This window comes from Mustela nigripes, unplaced genomic scaffold (genome assembly GCF_022355385.1).
Source record: "Mustela nigripes isolate SB6536 unplaced genomic scaffold, MUSNIG.SB6536 HiC_scaffold_148, whole genome shotgun sequence".
Lineage (NCBI taxonomy): Eukaryota > Metazoa > Chordata > Mammalia > Carnivora > Mustelidae > Mustela > Mustela nigripes.
This window is the reverse complement of record NW_026739562.1, coordinates 2,865,345-2,876,685: the sequence shown is the minus strand read 5'-3', so window position 1 is coordinate 2,876,685 and position 11,341 is coordinate 2,865,345. Positions and strand designations below refer to the sequence as shown.

At 40.3% G+C, this 11,341-nt stretch overlaps 1 long non-coding RNA gene and 1 pseudogene across 2 annotated transcripts; one reads left to right on the top strand and one right to left on the bottom strand.

Moving 5' to 3' along the window:
• Nucleotides 1-912: 912 nt before the first annotated feature.
• LOC132008387 (uncharacterized) lies at nucleotides 913-10,879 on the bottom strand. Of its 2 annotated transcripts, XR_009401624.1 has the most exons (5): nucleotides 10,410-10,879; nucleotides 9,331-9,615; nucleotides 7,710-8,054; nucleotides 6,534-6,663; nucleotides 913-3,554 (listed from the first exon to the last, which is right to left on the bottom strand). It is a non-coding gene; the product is annotated as an uncharacterized LOC132008387 (long non-coding RNA). The 2 variants fall into 2 exon arrangements; XR_009401625.1 differs by lacking the exon at nucleotides 6,534-6,663 and having other exon boundaries at nucleotides 10,410-10,878.
• On the top strand, nucleotides 5,349-5,982 carry LOC132008386 (large ribosomal subunit protein uL22-like; annotated as a pseudogene).
• Nucleotides 10,880-11,341: the final 462 nt, after the last annotated feature.

The window sequence follows — 11,341 nt, the reverse complement described above, 5'->3', positions numbered from 1 at the left end:
TAGTCTTTATTATACCCTGTTTGTAACTTCTGGAGTTGACATCCAGGTGTGTGGCGGGGGGCAGCACCTCTGGGATGAGAAGGTGGCTGCCGAGCAGCAAAGGAGGGAGGGAATGACAGCAGACAGATGGTCATTGTGTAACAATGAGCTTTATCCCCCTTGTCTGTTTGCTTTGATTTCAGCCATTGCTTTTCCTACTGTCTGTGAACTCTGCAGCTTGGCAGTATAAAGCTAATTTGTTAACATTTTGTGAACAGTCTCTTTCCTGGACCCTGAGCCTAGGTTTGCTCTTCTAGGAGTAGTGGGTCGAGGTGTTGTTGCTTGATTTAGAGTCAGCTTTGTACCTAGGACTAATTAGTTGCTGGGAATAAATACATGGGTGGATATTGTTCCTACTTTCAGGGAGTTTAGAGCCTGCTTCCTTTGCTAAGTGGCTTTAGATCCCCTTTTGGTTACATGCCTGCCTGTGGGGACAATCTCTTTATTGCTTAGAGCAGCACAGGGTGGCAAGTAGCCTGGCCTGAGCTTGAATTAGACTCTGTCTTAGCTTGCTGTCCTCTAAGCCACACCCATCCTGTCCCAGCATGTTGATGCTCCAGACTGTTACCCGCCTTGTCAGCCACAATATAGCAGCATGTCTCAAAAACTAGGTTCCAGTACAGCCTCTCTTCCTGTAACATTTCCCAATTAAAATTCACATACTGAAATCAGTAGCTTTAAGTAATGAGAAAATAATCTTATTGAACAAATTCATCTTAAGAACGTTACTGAAGGGGCAGGAGGGGGAGATTACCCAAATTCTATATTTACTTCTTTCTTCACTAGGTTATTCAACAATCATTTATTGGTCCTGACAATAGGGCTACAGAATAAGGAAGACATAGTATTCTTAGTTTTAAGGAATTTACAAACATACTACATACCTACATTATTTATTTATTTGTTTGTTTAGCTCTTTAATTATTTATTTTGAAAGATTTATTTACTTTAGGGGGAGAGAGTGCAAGCAGGGGAAGGGGCAGAGGGAAAGGGAGAAGGAGAAAGACAATCCCAAGCAGACTTCCCCTGAGTGTGGAGCCTGATGGGGGCCTAATCCCACAGTTCTGGGATCATAACCTGAGCCAAAATCGAGAGTCGGATGCCAGCACACTGAGTTACCCATGCACCCCATCAAGGAATTTACATTTTCAACTTTGAAAACCTTTTGAGCTAAGTCAGACAACAACAAAATTATTACTTTCATCTCGATTTAAGGCAGGTCATCTGTGGCTATTCCAAATATGGTAATTTTATGAATAAACCAAACTATATATTTCATGTGTGTATCCTAACAAAGTGACCTTAAATCCATAAAGGATGTAAAAATAAGTACTACATATATTTATATTCACCTTTGAAATACCAACAGAGTATTACTCTCATCTTAAAAGACCACCAGAGACGTGAGTCAAAGCCAAGCAGCAAGGGTCGTTTATTGGAGGTTCGAACCTGGACCTCTGTGCCGCTCGTTGCGGATAATGCCGAGAGGTCCAGAGCTGGGTTGGTGCAGGGTTTTTTTTTTTTTTATTTTTTTTTTTTTTTTAAGATTTTATTTATTTATTTGACAGAGAGAGATCACAAGTAGGCAGAGAGGCAGGCAGAGAGAGAGAGAGGAGGAAGCAGGCTCCCTGCTGAGCAGAGAGCCCGATGCGGGACTCGATCCCAAGACCCTGAGATCATGACCTGAGCCGAAGGCAGCGGCTTAACCCACTGAGCCACCCAGGCGCCCCGTGGTGCAGGGTTTTTATAGACAGGTACAAACAAGTTTCGGGTGGGGCTGAGCTGATTGGTTGACAGTTTGAACAGGCATACTTGGCACCAGCGGATTGGTTCAGGGGGCCCGCGCACGCGAAAAAAGCAAGCGTTGTACAGAAGCGAAACTAGCTGGTTAACAGGATAAAAATGCACTTCTAGCCAGGAGGGTTCTTTTGGTCTTTCACCTTAAACATCCATATAAAAGACCTCCTTCTTTTCTGTGCCTTAAAAATCCTTAGAAGTTCTTTATCTTGAAGTATGAACTACTCAGTTGTACGTGCAATTAAAAATAATCCATGTTAACTAAAAACACCCAACATTTCAGGTAGAGGAAGGCATATATGCTTGAGTTCTCATATGGGAGAATGATGGAAATAGAAGAAATTTTAGAGGAAGATCATGTTTAAGAGCTCAAGCTTTGGAGTCACAGGTGAGGATTATATCTTACCTAAGTCTTTGTGTGATCTCAGACAATTGGCCTGACCTCTTTGAAGCTCAGACTTGTAAAAAGGGACTGTAAACCTAAAAAGTGACATCATAAGTATTAGAAGTGAAATGTTTGTAAAACATTTAGTACAATGTTCAGTGTGTGGAAAGTGCCCAATAAATGTTTACTATCCCATTTTATGGATGAGGATATCAAGAATAAAAGAGAGACTGTTTAGTGGCCTGAGGTCACGCAGCAGGCCAGGGGCTTAACATCCAAACTCCTTCCATTATGTGTTGATGCACACTGAGGCAGCTTTACTGTATTTCTTTTCTTTTCTTTCTTTCTTTCTTCTTTTTTTTTAAATATTTTATTTATTTATTTGACAGAGATTACAAGTAGGCAGAGAGGCAGGCAGAGAGAGAGAGGACAGAAAGCAGGCTTCCTGCTGAGCAGAGAGCCCGATGTGGGGCTTGATCCCAGGGCTCTGGGATCATGACCTGAGTGGAAGGCAGAGGCTTTAACCCACTGAGCCACCCAGGTGCCCCTTCACTGTATTTCTTAAGTGAGGCACTACCATGGGGCTCTTGATCCTACCCAAGGATCCTTTGGATTTTTAAGCCTGCCTTGAACCTAGGCAGAATTTCCTTGAAGCTGATGTATTTGGGTGTTTGTACGCATCTGAGTGTCTTAGTGTCTGTGTTCACAGATTTCCATGACTCCGGCTTCACCTCTTTAAGTCCTTCCAGTGGGAACACAAGGGGTCCTTTGTTCTGCATGGGCCTTTTGAGGGAAATACAGACTTTATGTTTAAGGAAAAGAACAGTCCAACAAATTTAGATTTGGTACTTTCTTAGTTATTTGAATTCAGAGGCTTAGTTCTGTGTAGATTTTAGAGAAACACCTCTCAGGGTCCAAGAGACTTATGGGTATACCTATGGCAATTATTCCTGTAAGTCAGTGATTCTCAAACTTACTGTGGCACAGAACCACACAAAGATCTTCTTAAATCACAGATAGCAGATGACTGGGCTGCACCTCGAGAGTTTTTGATCTGGCAGGTCTGCAGCAAATCTGCATTTCTATTGAGTTCCCAGGTGACACTGATGCTGCTTGACTGGTGATCACACTTTCAGAACCATCGCTGAGACCAAGAATTCTTCAAGCATGATTACACTGGGCAAGGAAAGCTCAGCAGACGGAGTGTTTTCAGAATGAGTTCAGCTGTCCAGAAAGTGCCAGCAAAACCAGAAATACTTCCTTGTAGATGGGTTTATGTACCAGCACAAATCATCGGATGATGATACACTCTCTGTGACTACTGACACCGTTGCTGAAAAGAGAAAAGTTATTTATCAGTTTTAGGAAATTCCCATCCTGTTTTCAAAGGATAGATTTTCTTTAGACGGATGAGAAGATCATGAACGTTAGCCTTCAGGGCTCAAATTGTGGTCTACCATTTATTTGCTACAAAACCTTGAACAAAGTTAGCTGATTTATCTAAGCTTGACTATAAAATGAAGATATTAATACCTAATCTTGAAAGGCTGTTGTGAGGGCTTAAGATAGTACTTGACTGAAAGTACGAACTGAATAGAAAGCAGATGTTTATGTTACTGTTTAAGGAAGTGGTTGCTTTCCTGTTTTTTTATTTTAGAGTGCTAAATTAGAGAATGTAAGTACATAAATGTCTCTAAACTCCCGATCTGTTCCCATTAGTTAACCATTGCAACTAAAATTCATATGATTCAGTTTAAATCTTCATTGGTTTAATGTTAAGTAGGATTAGTGGTTCTGTACTTCTTCTGTTCATATTGTAGGCAAACACGTCTGAGAAAGTAGAAAAGTGTTTTTGATTATTCGAAGATATGAAAAGCACTTATTGACCAACTGACATTTTTCAGGGCTGCAACAATAAAACAAAACAAAAAATTTACTGAGAGTTAGAAAATTTAATGAAAACCATTATAAGATTATATACAAATATTTCTTAAACTTTATAGACAATTTATGGAATTTTCAAGAGCAGCTTCGCCTACCTAGTAGATCATAGATTCGTTGTTTAATATGGTAACTTCAGTGCCTAATGTCTATGAAGGAGGCAACTCTAGTCAACTTACTGGCTTCCCAGTTTGCCATTTCAAACTGATTTTCCTGAACTGCCTGGAAAATGTATATAGATAACTTTCTTGATTGGGTAAGTGCACACATAATTCAAATGGTCAGTTCTGTCTCTGATTTCTAAGACTTTATTATTCTTGCTGTAGTGTCAGGGTCAGTGTCAAGGAATGGCATTGAACTTAGTTTTGTATTCCTCCTAATTAGTAGCCCCTTGTGGATGATTATAACTTCATTGGTTAATTGATTCTATTTGACAGCCAGACAACATGACTCTACTCTCAAGGAGATTATCTGTGGACTGAGTAGGTTGCAGCAGTAGTCATGGCATCAGAGTTGGAAAAGAATATTATCACTCTAACTTCTGTACAGAGCTCAAGACATCACTTTACCTCCTCCATTCATAGATAAGCAAGTTGCAAGTAAAGAAGGAATAAAAAGGAATTCTCAGGGACACAGGATTGAACACGTGGTTTAGGAGAAGAGCTGTAGGTGGGACACAATAGGATTTTATCTGAAACATGAAAGTGGCTCTTTATTTTCCTGATTTGCTGTAGTTGGGTAGTTCAGCATTTTCTTCAGTAGGGCAGGATAGAGATTGAGTCTCTTAGGCGCATCTGTTAGAGGTCTACCTGACTTTCTTATTTAGATTTCTTGTGTATACTCCTTTCACTGTCTGAGGTTGAGATTTTAGAAGACCAAACCAGTGGGTGGTTGTAGAGGAGGGGAGACAAGGAGAAGGCAACACATGATACAACATAAGATAAGTAGAACACCAGCTGGTGATTTGGGTCCAAGTTTCATCTAATAATAATGGGCATCCATTTGGGCATCTAGCACTTGGCTTCTGTGGTTGCTGGTAAAATGACAGGGATTCCATAGCCCAACAATATCTGTCATTTTCTTTGTCTTATATGAAGTAGGGCTCATCAATAAAAATATCACCTCACTGTTACCTGGTGCATTTGCCAACTTTAAAAAGTGTTTTAAAATACATTTAGATGAGCTCTTCCTCTCAGCAGCCTGGGGTGACCTCTGAAAATGGTTCGCTATTCGCTTGACCCGGAAAACCCTAAAAAATCATGCAAGTCAAGAGGTTCAAATCTCCGTGTTCACTTTAAGAACACACGTGAAACTGCCCAGGCCATCAAGGGTATGCATATCTGAAAAGCCACCAAGTATCTGAAAGGCGTCACTTTGCAGAAGCAGTGTGTGCCATTCCGTTGCTACAGTGGTGGAGTTGGTAGGTGTGCCCAGGCCAAACAGTGGGGCTGGACACAAGGTCGGTGGCCCAAGAAGAGTGCTGAATTTTTACTGCGCATGCTTAAAAACGCAGAAAGTAATGCTGAACTTAAGGGGTTTAGATGTCGATTCTCTGGTCATTGAGCACATTCAGGTGAACAAAGCCGCCAAGATGCGGCGTAGGACTTACAGGGCTCATGGTTGCATTAACCCATACATGAGCTCTCCCTGCCACATTGAGATGATCCTTACTGAAAAAGAGCAGATTGTTCCTAAACCAGAAGAGGAGGTTGCACAGAAGAAAAAGATATCCCAGAAGAAACTGAAGAAACAAAAACTTATGGCCCGGGAGTAAATTTGCACAGAATAAATGCCAAAAAAAAAAAAAATACATTTAGATGACTCATAAAATATACTGATGTATATATAATGTGTACCTGCATGGTAAAATTTTGGAAGGCTAAATGAGCAATTGTTGATATTTGTTGCCACTCAGTCACTCTGGGTTCTGGTTATGCCAGGACTCTTGGGCAAAAGAAAGGCTTATTGTTCATGTACTGTGTGTGTTTGTGTGTGTCTGTATACTATGTGATTCTTGTATTCATTTTCAATAAATATTATACACTGAAGTGGCCCTAGTTATTATTTCTTGGTTGTAGGGATAGAATTGATTTCTTTCTTTCTCTGTTTGTACTTTTTATTTTCTATTTTGCAGAGATCATCTGTTACTTTTAAAACCAAGCAAAAATAATTGGAAGAGAGCTTTCATTTAATCCCTAAAACAGCTCTATAATATGAATGATATTAATCTCTCAGTGTTTAAGTTTCTAATAGGATTAAGTGATGTGTCTAGGATCTTATCTGGCTAAACACTAAGACTCTAATCTGATTTTCGGACTCATTCTAGCACATTGAATAATGCCTAATTGTGATAAGGAGAGCAAAGACTTACATTTTCCTAATATCCACTTCCTACTTCCTGTAGGGACTCCATCAGTCACACCACCATTCCATGATATTTTCTTCTAATGCCTCATCAAGATGAATTCATCTGGACTTTGTGGATGGATCTGAGTCAAAGACTGGGGAGAGAGTGCCTAAAATAAGGGGGAGCCTGTACCACAGGGACTTCCAAAGGACTGACCTTCTCCCTGTCTTGTTCAAGGGGTTATATTCTTTATCTTTTTCTGTTTCTTTGGGCGCGCTCACAGAGACCAGGAGAGCTTATTAGAATTCAGTCCTCACTGTCTGCAGAAAGGCAATTTACATGTGGCACCAGCTCAGACATGCTTCTTCTCATTCATTTGAAGGGCAGTGAAGGAGAGCAGCACAGTTTAATATTCGCCTCTGGCCTCACTGGCACTCATTACGGTGGCTTTATGGTCTCATTTTGACCTGGCTACTTTCCAGAAGTATTTACCAGAGTTCTTATAGAGAGACCACTGTGAGGCTGAGGTGATGCTGAGCCCAGGGCCCAGAGCTGAATTTCTGCTGGTCAAAGGATGTACCTGAGCAGCCAGGAATAGCCAGCACCTAGGATAAATGCCACCACCCCTGCCCCCTCACCCTCCAAACCCCCCACAACCCCCATTATACCCCGCCTGTGGCAGTCACTTCTGATTGATTTCTTGGCTGAGATTGTGAATCTACTGCCCTTGTCACATTGCTCTAGGAAGTCACAACCAACTGACCAAACTTCTTGTTGAAAAGAAAATAAAGTGGGCATGAAAGATAAAGTGGGGATAAAGTGGGCATGGAAGAGGAAGGTGCCTAGCTGAGATGTTCCATGCATACGTGCTTCAAGATCACCACTGCCAGATTTATTGCATTTCATGGTTTCAAATTTACAACAATCCTAGTTGCTTTTCTTTGATTGTGCTCCAGTTTGTCTTGATCTCTTTAGCTTGTCCTAGGAGGAACTGAACCCAGCACATGATTCTGAGAACATTCTGATTAGCATAGAGGAGGAAGAGCAGGATGCTTATCTTCCTCCACTTCAGAAGGTTCTGTATCTCTTGATGCTGCTACATTTATCATCTTGTAGAACATGTGTTACTGTTGATCTGTGTTCACCCCATCCTGTGGAAGAGTGTTTAGAATTTAAAAAACATTTTTTTTTTGTACTCACATGTAGGCTTATACATTGATTCCTTTTCAATTTTATTGTAAGATTGGATCCATTGTTCAATGTCCTGTGGTCACTGGGTGGAGAATTCTATTATGAAACACATGTGTTTTCCTCAAAGCTTTTCTTGCCTACAGGTTTGATGAGCAGTGTCCTCTGTCTTCATTTATGAACAATCTGTGTTATTTAACTGTTTCCACATCTTTACACAAGAAGAGAGCACAATAGGTCATTCTCTGATGATTTCCATATATTCTTCAGTTCTCAGCTATTACATTTTTCCTGGGAGATAAAACTTTCTTAATCCCCGGTTCTGTTATTCTTCCCTTGATAGATCGAGTGGCTTATCTGGGAATTGAAGGATTGAACATTAAACTCTATCTAAAGTCTCAAGATGCTACCTTGTCATTTGCAAATATCTTGGGTACATACCTGTATCATCCTCTCTGTTTTAGTTCAAGGTGTTATTTTGGCTTGTCAGAACTTTTCCTTTCAAATTACTACAAAAAGCATAGAACTACTCTGATCTTAAAAAGCAAACCAAAACAAACATCCCCCTCCCGGTCCCTAAATACTAGTATTCTTTAGCTTAAGTCCAAAGCAGATTTAATAATAACTGAGATGAGGGAGTTGTTTATGGAAATGATTTGCCACTTATTGCAAATTGAACTCCAATTATTTTCCCCACCCTTTTTCCTTCTTGCCTTCATTGACTTTGGTGACTGTTAAATAATTATGTATCTATATATCCATATCTGTATCTATGTAATCAGCTTAGCTACTAAATCAAGAGAGAGGAGATCAGTACTTTCCTTCCCAGGGGATGTATCAACCATCATTAAAGATGCAGACAGTAAAACAGCAATTTGAGCCTCGGAGAGCATGTTGGAAAAGAATAATTTACAGTTGTGTTTTTGCTGCTGGCATTACACTAAATCACACCAACTCCCTTCATTTGTTAGGCATGCTTTCAGTCTGGGATCAGAACAAGTCTGTTAGGATTGATTCTATCCACCCACCCCACCCCGCCTTTTTTTTTTTTTTTTTTTTTTTTTTGCAAATAACACTCTCTTTTTCAGAAATCTCAGCCAAGAAAAAGAGACACTTGCCTGCATCCATAGAAATACCGTATCTGTACTTGTACCTCAGACAGAGGAAGGCAGGTAAGGTCTGATGTGAGAGTATGAGTTATGGCAGTTGGGGGGAGAACAAAAGTCTTTTTTCCCTTTTTGTTTCACAAAGTATCAGTCAATATCCCACTTACAGCTGCACCAAAGGGCACAGGAGCAGAGAATCCAATACAAAGGCATTGAAACCTTTTAAATTTGTAACAGTGCAAAGGCAGAACTGTTCTTGACATTGAATTTCTTGCATCAGGACAGTCCTTTCAAATCACCTGGGCAAGAGAACTTTTGAGATAGAAGGGGTTTGTGTTAATTTAGCATCACTCTTCCTCATCCTAGAATTTTAAGTCATTTAAAAAATTAGTATCTCAGGATTTGGTTGAAATTATCATTGTTACTTTGAAAGTTCTGTGACTCACGAAGATGCAAAGGTCTTGGAAATCAATTAGACTAATATTATGTTTAAAAATAAGGAATGGGAGGTTTAGACAGAAGAGTACCTCAACAGTTAGTAACTTTGCTGGGTCTAGCGAAGTTCTGCTGAATCTCTATCCAGATTGAGCCTCAGGGTAATTCCTTTTCAGTCTGACCATGTTTGTGTGGATCATCAGCTGGATGGCACTGCCCTCATGGGTAGTCCACAGTTAGAGGGGTAAGAGCTCTGGAGGGCTGGGTGAGCTGTCCTAAGCAGGAAATGGTAGCATTCACAGTTCAGACCTTCTTGATTCATGGGTCTAGTTGGAATTGAACACTTTTTAGACAAAAACCTTCATGGCTGAAGAAAGCTAGGAAAGGAAAAAGAAAAAAAAACAATAATAAAAAAAACAGGCTTATAAAGAAGAGCAACACATAGAAACAATGAGTGAGCATTTTGCTTTGGTGACATCAAGGTCACTTTTAAGTGTTCAGACAAAGCTCATTTATTGTGAAAAATTGGATATTTTTCTTTTGACATTTTGCTAGTCCCATCTCTTCCTTTTTGGTGATGCGGATTGATTGTTCGTTTGTGATCCAGTGCAAGAATGAGTAAATGAGATCACTTGCCAGCCATAAGATTAACAGATGATTCTTTTCAAAAGAAGAAAGTGAATTTTCAATGATCAGTTCTCTTTAATTCATTTCTCTCTCTTCCTAACACTGTTCCTCCTTGCCAGATATGTGTGTGTGTGTGTGTGTGTGTGTGCATGTGTGTGTATATATATACATACATAAATATGTATATACACACACACGCACACACACATATGAAATATGTAGTATGTAAAACATATATAATATGTAAAATGTAATGCTGGTTTCCCTAATATATTAAGATTTTGTTCTTCTTTGACCTAGTTTGGGGCTCAAGTCCATGACCTTTGCATCAGCAGCACTATCTACAAACCAACCAAGCCATCCTACTTGTTTTTCTTTTCCTGTTTTCCATTTTGAGTGACCATGCCTGGTGTCTGGTTGCCAATTGGGAAGAATGGCTGGCATGTCAGGGCGACAGAACAAACCAAAAGAGATTCCCAGCCACCCACTCTGAGTCAGATGTGGCTTCCAAGATAAAAGTTGAGGCAGTTAAGAGCAGACTCACCGCTTTGTTGTTGACTGCTCCCTTCATGGACAGAGCGCACTGCGGATCAGTGAACTTCTTCCTCTGTTACCACAGTCTTCACATCCTTCCCCTGCTCCCCTGTAGACTTGAGTGCTATGAAGCAAAGTTTTCCTAACAACAGGGAACTGCCTTACTCCTCTGAAGCTAGAATCCAAAGGAAGGAGAGGCTCAAACTGAGTCCCGCAGAACCCCTCACAGTGGTATCTGCCCCTCTGTGCTATCCTTTTTTGGTATTCAAAGGGAGAGCGCCCCTCGGTTGAAGTTAAGTACAGGGAGTTGCTGAGGAGTGAGTTTCTGCCACACTCCCCTTTTAGGGTTCTATGGATTCCAGGGCAGAGTCCCAGGGCTATCTAAAGACACAGTCACATCCGCTACCTGCATTTGGAAAATCATGCCGCCTTCTTTTGGACTCTTCCATCATCCATCCACACTTCCATGACTGTAGTTAATGATCATCTTATTGACAGGAAGAGCAAATAACTTACCCTGCTGGAGTTGTTTTGGGAGCTCCAGGATTGCCAAGACAGTTTCCTTCTCAAAGGTCAGGAATTTTTTTTTCTTTTCTTTTTTTTTTTTTTTTTTTTTTGTATGTGAAATTACTTTGTAAATTCTCCCCGGGCAATTTTCATGAAAAGAAAGAGTCATTTTGTAGGAAAATGAGTGAAGTTCTTGTGCAAAGTTATCTTTTAAATGTCAAGGTTTAAAAAATATCAGGATAAGTTGTTTGAGGGAAGGAGAAACTTATGCAATTGACAAAGACTGCAGAATGTTGAAATGGCTTCATTGCAAGTTAGAATTTTGTTTTTGTAAGCCTTGCTGTTGAGAGTCTGGTTTTGGAAATAAGGACTGCTGTCACTGACAGACACATTGGAACATATGATGTTTACTGAAATTCATTCTATCTACGCCCT